Here is a 12429-nt window from a genome sequence, read left to right on the forward strand (position 1 = left end):
GTATTTAGGGATGGGCGAGGTGGCTCACGCCTGTAATCCTAGCTCTCTGGGAGGCCGAGGCGGGCAGATAGCTGGAGGTCAGGCGTTTGAAACCAGCCTAAGCAAGAGTGATACGCCGTCACTCCTTTAAATAGAAAGAAATTAACTGGCCAACTAATATATATAGAAAAAGTTAGCCGGGCATGATGGCGCATGCCTATAGTCCCAGCTACTCGGGAGGCTGAGGCAGGAGGATTGCTTGAGCCCAGGAGTTTGAGGTTGCTGTGAGCTAGGCTGATGCCACAGCACTCACTCTAGCCTGGGCAACAAAGCGAGACTCTGTCTCAAAAATAATAATAATTAGTATTTAAACACAGTCTTTCTTTAGAATCCTAGGAAGCAAACCTCTTCTCACTATCCTTTTTCACAACTTTTTGAGTTATTCTGGGAAATTAAAGACAACCTCTTTAAATGTGCATTTCCTTAATCCTTTTCTGCAAAGAGCTGATGGAGTAACTAGATGGAACCTCCAAAGTGCACGTTCCCCTTTCTCACTGATGTACAAGGACCCTACCCCATCTCCAACAGGAATCTTGCATATCCCATTGGTATTCCCACATTCACCTGTCACAAAGGCAACATTTTAAATACTGCAGATCAAACACTCATGTGAGAATTGATCATGGCACCTAAGAAGTCTGGATGAACAAAGAGAAGACTCTCATATGTAAGGGGGAAAAATTTCCAGAGCTCCTTGAGTATCACAAGATTTAATAAGTAGTTGAAATAAACATATTAGGCATGAACAACAGAAGTTAAGATACAAAGGGTTGCAAGTTCTAAACATGTGACATTCCAGGAGGAAAGTGGACACAGCCCCTGAATGGGACACACTCACCCAAGAACAAGCCATTTCCTTATCTTCCTCTTCCTCCTGTGAAATTCTTTTCTGGTGAGATTATCTGGACAAATCACATCCGTATCTAGAGCATCTGCCTTTAACGGCATCAGCACAACCCCTTCAGCTGCTCCCACCACCTGCATAGGCAGAAAGAAGCACCTTGATGTACAGGAAAGGTCTACCTTCCCCTATCTCATGTCACAGGAGAGTTTTGCGAACAATGACTTCCTACAGGAACATCAAAATGTGAGTATCAGTGTCCTCTCCTTCCAGAGACACCAGCAATTTCTGTTGCAGCAAGAGGCATATGAAGCACACTGACACACCCCTACCAAACCAAACCCAAGCAGAGCAGGCCCTGTTAGCTCACCTGTGACAAAGGCAGAACTCAACTCTCATGAATGTGCCTGGGAGACCGCATGCTTGACTCTGGTTTTCTTTATAAGCACCTGGGACACTTAATTAAAACCACGGGGACACTCCCACCCAGAACAATTGTCTGTGGGAAGGGCACAGGAAATGCCATTTCTTCAAACTGGTCATGTGATTCAAATGGGAAGACTGGACTGAGAACCATTTATTCAGCACATAAATCATTTGGTATTTTGGACCCCACTCTAACTATTGTAATTTTGTAGGTATGGGAAGGGTTCATGAATTGGCATCGAGGAGAAGTCCCCATATAACGGTGATATTCCCCCCACACACACACTCATTTTCAGTAGCACTGGGCTAGAGACAGCAGGCACAGCACACAGTCCCTTACAGCCAAAACCCTATCACAACACAAATACTTTTGGTCCAAAGTGAAAACCATGAATCACCATCCTGAAGCATGACATTCTTTGCTACCCTTTAAAGGTTTACAGAGGCCGGAGACAGGAGCAATTGCTGTGTAGGTCTGCATTTGGAAAGTATCATGTATACATGCATTAATGGCATATCCACACCTCTATCTTTATAATATGCCTTTAAAGGCATCAGCATAACCCCTTCTCCTGCTACCACCATATTCACAGGCAGAAAGAAGGACCCTGATGTCCAGAAAATGTCTACTCCTATGAGCATGTACTACGTGCTCACAAGCATGCTATGGTGCATTCCGTCAGGAATCTCACAGTGTGTTTGACAATCCTCATAGCAGCCTGGACACTGGGCACTAACAGTGCCATAATTCCCAGGATTTGGATAAAGAGCCCAAAATTTCCAGTTCTTTTTCTGATTCTCTATCTTTGATTTAAAAAAGAAAAACTATGGAAGAAAAGGCAAATATAGGCTGGGTCCTGGGCCTCACATCTGTAATACCAGCACTTTCTTAGGCCATAAAAGAAGTATTGCTGGAGGCCAGAAGTTCAAACCAACCTGGGCAATATGCAGTGTCCTCATCACTACAAACAATTTTTTATTTTTAATATTTTCTTTTCTTAAATTTATAATGTTTTCCTTTTTTTATTTTTTCACACAGACCCAGTGGGGTTGAGTCCCAACTACAAAAAATTTAACAAGCAGCCAGGTGTGTATTTTGGCAACTGTTGTCCAACTACTCAGAAGTCTGAGACAGGGCATCTCTTGAGCTCACACGTTTAAGGGCTACAATAAGCTGTAATCGTTCCACCCACCCAAGCTTCACTGAAAAAGTGAGACCCTGTCTTCAAAAAAAGCTACCTTGCCATTCAAAGGCAAATAGAAAAATAAAAACGTACAAACGAAAGTAAAAAGCTATCTAGAGACCAATGGGAGGAATACATAAAGGGTAAAGTATACTTCAGAAGGATTTTTTTCATTCTTCTATTTATACTTACTTTCTTCTGACTTGTAGACCAACGACTCCCTCTGTAGGAACGGAAAATAAGTTTCTTAGTGAGATATCACTAGAAGCATTTGTTTTAATAAAGAAAGAAATTAAGGAACCACAATATACATTGATTTCTTATTTATCTGCTTTTGGGTTTCAGGAAATTTTGAGCACCAGCTCTGGAGAGGCAGAAGCAGCAGCCACACAAAACCGTGACCGCCTTTAATTAATTCCACTGGGAGACGCACCTCCATGAGGCCTCAGAGGAGGGTGGAGCTGGCAGGGCTGGGGCAGCAAGCAGGTCTTGGGCTTCTTGTCTCCATGCCAATGGGTTGTTTCCAGGCCTGTCATTCCTAAGCCTGCCCAACAGAAACTAGGATCCCACAGTTTGTACAATTTTTATCTATTTCAGCCACTTCCTGGTTTATTGCATAACATATAATAACAAGCAATTTAACTAAAACCTTTGATGCTTCTAGGACAATTATATTTGAAGCTAAGTATTATTCTTTTTTTTTTTTTTGAGACAGAGTCTCACTTTGTTGCCCAGGCTAGAGTGAGTGCCATGGCGTCAGCCCAGCTCACAGCAACCTCAATCTCCGGGGCTCATGTGATCCTCCTGCCTCAGCCTCCCGAGTAGCCGGGACTACAGACATGCGCCAACATGCCCGGCTCATTTTTTCTATATATATTAGTTGGCCAATTAAACCTTTCTATTTATACTAGAGACAGGGTCTCGCTCTTGCTCAGGCTGGTTTCGAACTCCTGACCCAGAGCAATCCGCCAGTCTCGGCCTCCCAGAGTGTTAGGATTACAGGCGTGAGCCGCCACGCCCGGCCTGCATTATTCTTAAAAAAAAAAAGCAAAAAAATAACCTTTTCTGTCCATAAATAGCCCTTCATGTGTTTACATCAGAACTTACACAACGTAAGGGAAGTGGCCGAAACGAAGCCAGACTCCATGTACACTTTCCCTCTCTGGATTGACCGCAGAATACAGCGATGTATCCCTTTGCTCTAGAATAAAAGTTCATGGATAGTCAACACCATGATAGCTTCATAGCTGTTTTCCTGGTGGCCATCTGAAATGGAAACAACTGGTTTCTATGATAGTTTTTGTATCTAGACCTCTGTTAGAGGCAAGGACCCTCAAAGACCCTCAACTCCCCTATGACTTGTCCTACGCATGGACTTCGCCCTGGAAAATTCCAGCTATAGCTCCGAGAAGAATGCAGTCCATGACGTGCTGACCACGGAATGCTCCAGGATGTGTTGACTGCAAATGTTCTGGTTGGAGATGAGTAATCAGTCAAAAACAGGATACTGATAAGACACTGATTAGGGCTAATCAACCCAGACCCAAGCCTCATCGTCATCACTCTATTTTTTGTTTTGACTTCCTTGTTTTTATATGCTTATAAAACCTACTAAAAATCTAAGTAAAGCAGACCTTGACAACCATTTGCTTGGTCTCGTTTCTTTCTCTCGCTCATCTCTTTCAGGCACAGTCCCCCTCGCCCCCGCGAGTAACAGAAGGTCCCGCGGGCCAGGACAGACCTCCTCCTTGTTCTTCACCCAAGGACCAAGGGAACTGGAACAAATCTCATCTGGACACTAACCAAAGAGATTCTGTGAGGAATAAACCTTCCTGACACATTCCTCTTCCTCTGAGACAAAGGGCAATTAGACCCTCCTGTCAGCCTGACCCCAGTATGAACAGGACATCCCCTATGTCCAGAAGCCACCCAGGTGCTGGCGAGAGGGTTTGCAGTGAAACCTGGGCTGATGCCTGCAGGGTAATCCAGTCAGGAGAGACTCTGACTGACCCTTTGGGGTCAGGATAGAGAATGAACTTGCCCTCTTGGAGCAGGTAACACTGGATTCGGTTGTAATACTTGTCCCCGATCAGCTAACTCTTGGGTATGAGAAAAGACAAAACTATCTTCCTCTAATAATATGGTCCACAGGTAGGTGTAGTTTTGATCAAGGCTCCAAATATTTTGTGGCCCTGACCTCGCACTGCTGAAATAACTGTTTATACTTACAGATTCTGCCACCACATTCTGTTGATGCCAGGAGCCCCTCACAAAACTGCAGCAGGTCACTGGGCAACATCTGGAAATTCAAAGAACCCTACTCTGAAAAGGGGGCTCTAAGATGTCTGTTTGACCACTCATGATGCAAAAGACGAGCCCCTGGGTTTCTCTACTTCCTCAGTTCAAAGTGCAGCCCTGCCTTGTGCATCCCACGTTGAGGCCAGCCCTGTGTGCAGATCCTGGGTGGGATCAACCTGGCTCTGCAATTATTGGGAGCTACACACAGGGGAGGAAACCAGAGAAAACCCTCATGGTGGCTGCTGTAACACATTCTAAAGGGTATGTTGACCGCAAAGGGAGAAGCTGAAGCAAAATAAATTGGAGTAGAAAGAATATTTGGGTAAAGGTTGAAGACTGCAACCTGGAAGTATAAATTCAAATTGCCGTCGATACACACTCTAAAATGCCAGCAGGTACAAGTGGATATTTAAAGACAAAAAAAAGAAAAGAAAAAGAGAGAGAAAAGGAAGTAGGCTGAATACAAGTTGTGAGTTTAGAGTTCTGATAGTTTACAGAAATAACATGGCCCAGTCATTGGCTGTGCACTGTAAAGCTACAGAGTATAAGTTATTGTTATTAGGTTAATTTATAGCTACTTGTGGTGATAACAAGAAGTTTCTAGAGTTGAACACATAACTCAAAGAAAGGAACATAACATGATTATTTTCTCTTTTTATTCTCGGTCTGAACATGACAATTAAGTGTCATCAATCCTCAGGTAAAAGTTCTCTTCTTTTCTCAAACGCCAGGACGTGGATTGAGTGTGTGGAGCTGCAGAGTTAGGAATGGGAGGGGGTGAGAGGTAGCAGGTGTCCCCGGCATCTCTGTGGGTATTTCCACACATACACAGTGGGGAAGCTGAGATTCTCAGGCCTGCTCAATGCACACGTGACCCTGGCTGGGTCTCCAGGTCCCAGGACCTGTGACTCAGTTTCAGGTCTGGATGCCAGGGACACTGAAAGTAGAATGACTGCAGATCTCTGAAGTTATTTCTGTACAAGTCCAGTCTAACTGCTCTAGGAGGGACTGTAGGTCCCAAACAGGCACAGGGATCAGCTGTCTGCAGAATGTGGGAGCAGTATTCACAACGGCTGCATGATTGTGAGCTGCGACTAGAAGCCTCAGAGGGAAAGGCCCCTCTGCAGGGAAGGCTGGTGGGCGCCTTATATGTATACATTGTGTCTGATAATTCTGGACAGTGTTTCGAATATATAATTAAAAATGAAAGTCATTTGCATTCCCTAACTCTCACAAATGGCAAAACAGAAAGAATTGTGTTTTATTATACAATTAAACAAGAACGTGAAGTAATTCACAAGCAATCTGTGAGGAAATTGCAAAGACAGAAATAAAAGTTGCCATAATTAGTCCCCAAGTACAAGACTTGTCCTATGTGGTTCATACTATATTCACCTGGTAACAGGGAAGTCCATCTGTGTTTCCAAAACTGGCCATATTCAAAGGAATAATAAACTTTCCACATCTTTATTACAGGAGGTAGTTTTACAAATTGGAGCCAGGTGCCTGCTGCAGGCAGGCTCCCACCCTCCTATAGAAACCGAGGGAGAGAGTGCAGGCTTCTTTCCAATTTGCATCGCAAAGGAATTCTTCCCAAGTCCCAGATTAAGATATTTCTTAGTCAAAACACTGAGAAAGGCCAGGCAAGGTGGCTCATGCCTGTAATGCTAGCACTCTTGGGCGGCCGAGGTGGGAGGATCCCTCAATGTCAGGAGTTCGAAACCAACCTGAGCAAGAGTGAGACCCCGTCTCTAGTATAAATAGAAAGAAATTAATTGGCCAACTAATATATATAGAAAAAATTAGCTGGGCATGGTGGCGCATGCCTGTAGTCCCAGCTACTTGGGAGGCTGAGGCAGCAGGATTGCTTGAGCCCAGGATTTTGAGGTTGTTGTGAGCTAGGCTGATGCCACAGCATTCACTCTAGCCTGGGCAACAGAGGGAGACTTTGTCTCAAAAAAAAAAAAAAAAAAACTACTGAGAAAATGCCTATTTAGATGTTCAAACTGTTTACATATGTTTCAACAAGGTAGGAAAGAAATTACATACAAAAATTTTCTAAACTAAATGCCTTAGGAAAAGAGGACAACAAAATCATTCCCCTTATTTTCAAGCTGGAGAACTGTCTCATGTATAATGCCTATTTGCTCTCACAACAGCCAGGTCTAAGGCAATAGTCTTGAACCTATGGGCACCTGAATTCTCGTAAGCAACGAATGCAGGAACCTGACGGGTGGTGTTACGCACACTGGGTGCACAGGAGAGTTTACAAGAAAAAAGGATAATGGAGAACAGTGCTCTCGAGGACCTATGGGTGGGGGACAGTGCAGAGGAGGTAGAAGGACTGGTTTATGCCACATACTATCCTATACAGGGCGACACGCTGACTCATCCCTGTGGCCGTCAAGTGAGATTCTTTCATGACCGGGTGGTCCAGCAGTCTGTGTTGATGGAGGAAGCAAGCTGCTGCTACAGGTTCAGTGTCTGGGGCTGGGAATAAGCCCGGCATCCTCTGGGCACCTGTGCAGAATTTTGGCAGGAAATTATAAGGGAAGATACTGTGGTGATGGCCGAGGGTGGAGACTTTGCTAGAGGGACATGACCATGGACCTGCCTAGTGGGTATGTTCTTGCCTTCGTGGGAATCATGAGATGGCAGCAGGGTGAGGGAGGGGATGTGTTCTCAGAACTTCTTCCCTTTCAATCTGCGTTCTTTGCTCACCCTGGGAGACCTGGAACCACAGAACAATGCAGTAAAAGACTGTGTGCAGGTCAGGCATGGTGGCTGACGCCTGAAATCTCAGTACTCTGAGAGGCCCAGGTAGGCGGACGCTCAATGGTTGGAGTTCAAATCCAGCCTGAGCAAGAGCAAGACCCCATCATCTCTATTAATGATGGAAAAAAATTAATTGCCCAACTAAAAACACATACAAAAAATTGGTTGGGCATGGTGGCGCGTGCCTGTAGTCCCAGCTACTCAGGAGGCTGAGGCAGGAGGATTGCTTCAGCCCAGGAGTTTTAGGTTGCTGTAACCTGGCCTGACCCAACTGCATTCTAGCCCAGGCAGCAGGGTGAGACTTTGTCCCCCCCCAAAAAACAAACCTGGCACGAATTGTGATTCCCAATCAGCTAAACAATTTTGTCTTCAGGGGTAAAAACAAAATACTTGGGCCAGGAGCGGTGGCTCATGCCTGTAATCCTACCAGTCTGGGAGGAGGTAGCAGGAAGATCGCTCAAAGTCAGGAGTTCAAGACGAGCCTGAACAAGAGGGAAACCCCGTCTCTATTAAAAAAAAAAAATAGAAATTAATTGGCCAACTAAAAATATATAGGGAAAATGAGCTCAACATGGTGGCACATGCCTGTAGTCTCAGTTACTCCGGAAGCTGAGGCAGGAGGATCGCTTGAGCCCACGAGTTTGAGGTTGCTGGTAGCAAGGCTGACACCACTGCACTCTACCCCGGGCTGCAGAGTGAGACTCCTGTCTCAAAAAAAAAAAAAAAAAAAATTGGTAACCAAACATGGCTTGGGTTCCCCTCCTTCCTGCAGGTCCCTGAACTCTGATGCATCCTCAGCCTGAGACAACATACAGCCCTTCTTCACGCACCTCCTAAGAACAGGCTGATTCGGGGGGAAATATTCTCTTATCTGGAATCAGATTTTCGCCAACGTCCATTCTGTCTTCCCCCTTCTACCTTCTTTATAATTTTGTTTGTTCCTCTCTATGATACGAACCCTTTTTCTTCCTAAACTTTGAGATGCCTGAAAATCTTACAGGTCCTCCCTTCCACCTGTTGCAATATTCCTTTAGAATGGAGTAACTTCTTACCTAAATTCAAATTTATTTGACAAAATTTAAAAACAGCCCCGAAGTAATAACCATTCGATGCTCAGAAAGAGTCTCCCAACCCCATTCCATATCAATGAAAATATTTTATCTTTAAACTCTAATTGCTATTTATAGTTAATAAATCAAAAAGGAAACAAACAAAACCTGAAGTTGAAGTGAATAAATCTTTGTAATGTGAGAAATTCAGAGAGTGTCAGTGCTGACTAAAACACAGACATGTCTGACTCAGATGTCAAGTCAGGCCCCTTGGGACATCCTCTCACCTTTATCCAACCCAATAAAGTGCTCAATGACAATTCTCCCAAGGGACACTGCACTACAACCCTAAAGTGCATTTTGCTTTGCAGGTTTTTGTTTCAGATATTCTCCATTAACAGTGTGAGCATACCCAGGGAGCAGTAATCATTTCTGCCTTTTCGCCTCAATATCACCACCCAATTAGCTCACAGACAATGTGTCTAAAAGGAATGCAAATTGAGAGTGGTAGAAGAATATTTTAATATCTCAAGGGGTTTGCTCTTTAGATGAATTGTATGCCAGAAGACTTCCCTCAGGCCCAGGGCATCCAGCTGCCCCCCTGAGAGGCTCCACCCCATACCTCAGGTTGTCCTTGGAAGGAGATAACCCAGGGCTGATACTCATCAGATACTTCAAGAGACATGGCTGCTGTCGTCATCTTGGATCATCCCCAGACTGTTCTGTTATTCAGGACATGAAAAAGACTGAAGAGTGCCTGAAGGCACATCACTCTTAAATTTCCAAAGTGAAATCTCAACCAGAAGAATTTCTGATAAGGAGTCTGCACCTAAAGAAATGAAACAAAGAGAGGCACAAATATTTTTATAGTTCAGTGTCAGAAGATTATTCTCTGCTATTGTCTCATGTGAAATATTTACAAAAAGAAAACATACCTTTAATAAAGTGTCATCCACTGCTATGTGAAAAAAATGGTTCATTTAAATACCGTGTCTTGCAATTGCAAAGATGTAGAAAGAAACCAAGAGCCCATCAATACACAAGTGGATTAATAAAATGTGGTATATGTATACCATGGAGTAGTATTCAGCTATAAGAAACAACTGTGGGCCGGGCGCTGTGGCTCACGCCTGTAATCCTAGCTCTTGGGAGGCCGAGGCGGGCGGATTGCTCAAGGTCAGGAGTTCAAAACCAGCCTGAGCAAGAGCGAGACCCCGTCTCTACTATAAATAGAAAGAAATTAATTGGCCAACTGATATATATATAAAAAATTAGCCGGGCATGGTGGCACATGCCTGTAGTCCCAGCTACTCGGGAGGCTGAGGCAGAAGGATCACTCAAGCCCAGGAGTTTGAGGTTGCTGTGAGCTAGGCTGACGCCACGGCACTCACTCTAGCCTGGACAACAAAGCGAGACTCTGTCTCAAAAAAAAAAAAAAAAAAAAAAGAAACAACTGTGATATAGTACCTCTTGTATTTTCCTGGATACAGCTGGAACTCATTCTTAGTCAAGTATCCCAAGAATGGAAAAATAAGCACATGTAGTCACCAGCAAATTGGTTTCACTGATCAACACCTACGTGCACATATGGGAATAACATTTATGGGGAGTTAGGCAGATGGGAGCGGGGAACAGTGGATGGCTGCATACATACATAATGAGTGGGATGCACACCATCTGAGAAATGGACACACTTGAAGCTCTGACTCCCGGGTGGAATAGGGAAAGGCAACAATCGTCACCTAAACATTTGTACTCTCATAATATACTGAAATTAAAAAAAAAAAATACTGTGGTTTGGCTTGGTGTGGTGGCTCACACCTATAATTCTAGCACTCTGGGAAGCCAAGGTGGGTAGATGGTTTGAGCTCAAGAATTCCACACCAGCCTGACCAAGAGCCAGATACTGTCTCTACTAAAAAAAAAAAAAAATAGAAAGAAATTAGCTCGACAACTAAAAATATACACAGAAAACATTGGCCAGGCATGGTAGCACACACCTGCAGTCCCAGCTCCTTGGGATACTGAGGAAGGAGGATTGCTTGAGCCTAGGAGTTTGAGGTTGCTGTGAGCTAGGCTGATGCCACAGCCCAGCAACACAGTGGGACTCTATCATTCATTCATAAATAAATAAATAAATACTGTGTCTAAAATGTGTAATAAAGAACAAATAGTTTATAATGTTGTGAATCAGAAGCGGGAAGTTGGCATTCAGGAATTGCAAATGAAACAACAAATTTAATACTTTTTTACAAGCCTGAGGTACTCCAGGGCAACAGGGTGGTGAATTTGAGACCCTGCTTGCCATACCTTTGAAACATGCAGGGAAAAACTAGGCCTCCTGTGGAGTGTTAAAATAATTAAATAAAAGGCAATTAGACTTAAATGGCTCTAGTAGCCTGGATTTCTATGTAACAAAAAATCCAATACTACATTGCATTTCTTGCAAATTCCTACCTTAAGGGGAAGCAAAATTCAGGCTTGGTGAACGACAAACCTGCAATTAGTTTCTGATCAGACAACCAGGAAATTTCCATCTGGGTGGGGCCAACAAGGGGACAGTACGCGTGCACCCAATCAATTACTTAATTCGCTTCCCTTCCCCATGCACCTTGCCAACGCCTTGCCTTCCAGCCCCTCCGGTGGGCCCCCAAACCACACACCACGGTGGGAGTCCCATTCCTGCGTCGCTGTCCACGTTATGGCGCGCCGCAGTTTACTTTTCAACAGGAGACAGAGGGACAGAGAACCACGGCGCACAGCTCCCCCACACGCGGGAGCACCGCACACCGAGTGGGGTCTCCCCTGAGGACCCCGGCGTCCCGCCCCGCACACGACGGGGAGACGCGGCCTGCGGGCCAGAGCTGCCCGGCCAGGGCTCCGCGGGCGACGTGGCCGCGAAGGAACGGAACAAGGGCGCAGGGGCCTGTGGGGAAGCAGAGGCGGCCGGACCCGCGCCGCCGCGCACCTCGGTCCACAGACCCCGCAGCCGCGGCGGCCAGGCCGCGTCCCCCTCGGCCGGTTCCGGCCGGTTCCAACCTGCCCCTCCCGCGGCGGGGACACCGCCGCGTCCCACTCACCATCTCTCCCCTTGCACGCTGTCCCGGCGTCCGCCCTACCGACCTCCCGGTACCTCCGTCACGAGGCTGTGCCGGCCACCTGGGCTTCCCAGGGCTGAGGAGAAAGAACAGCGGACGCCGCGCTCAGTTCCGCGGCCAAGCCAAGGAAAACACAAAGGCCCCGCCAGATCCTGGACCGCCGCGCCCCGCCCCCTCTGCCGCGCCTCATTGGACAGTTCTCCCTTCAGCGTTTTTTATTGGATCAGGCCTCAGACCCCACCCCTTAGTGCCCTGAGTGACAGAAGATGAGTCCACACGGATTGCTGGCTGCGTCCTGCGTTTCCTCTGTGTGCTGGAACGGGGCAGCTGCTTGGGGTCATCTGCATTTTACCTAGTACATGGGGTTATGTCCACTTGTGGATAATATATAGGATATTCAAAACTGGGAAGATACGGTGACTATTATGTTTAAACTTCACATTTCGTAACCTTCATGGGTTTTTTTTGGTTTTTTTTTGAGACCCAGTCTCACTCTTTTGTCCAGGTTATTCTACTGTGACGTCATCCTAGCTCGCAGCAACCTCACACTCCAGGGCTGAAGCGATCCTCTGGCCTCAACCTCTCGAGTACCGGAGACTAGAGGCATGCGCCACCAAACTGGCTATTTTTTGTGGAATGGGGTCTCTCCCTGTAGCCCCGGCTGGTCTCTATTCCGTACCTCAAGTGATGCTCTTTCCTTGGCCTCAGAAATTGCTAGC

The 12429-nt window shown here is 45.7% G+C and overlaps 1 long non-coding RNA gene across 4 annotated transcripts; it reads right to left on the bottom strand.

Moving 5' to 3' along the window:
* Positions 1-410: 410 nt before the first annotated feature.
* On the bottom strand, positions 411-12119 carry LOC142874935 (uncharacterized). 4 transcript variants are annotated; one of them, XR_012922521.1, is made up of 6 exons: positions 11736-12119; positions 9235-9441; positions 8149-8267; positions 7991-8069; positions 2683-2713; positions 411-1017 (listed from the first exon to the last, which is right to left on the bottom strand). It is a non-coding gene; the product is annotated as an uncharacterized LOC142874935 (long non-coding RNA). The 4 variants fall into 4 exon arrangements; XR_012922522.1 differs by lacking the exons at positions 411-1017; positions 2683-2713 and adding an exon at positions 6032-7308; XR_012922520.1 differs by lacking the exons at positions 411-1017; positions 2683-2713 and having other exon boundaries at positions 7900-8069; positions 11693-12117.
* Between the last annotated feature and the right edge of the window lie 310 nt (positions 12120-12429).

This window comes from Microcebus murinus, chromosome 13 (assembly GCF_040939455.1).
Source record: "Microcebus murinus isolate Inina chromosome 13, M.murinus_Inina_mat1.0, whole genome shotgun sequence".
Lineage (NCBI taxonomy): Eukaryota > Metazoa > Chordata > Mammalia > Primates > Cheirogaleidae > Microcebus > Microcebus murinus.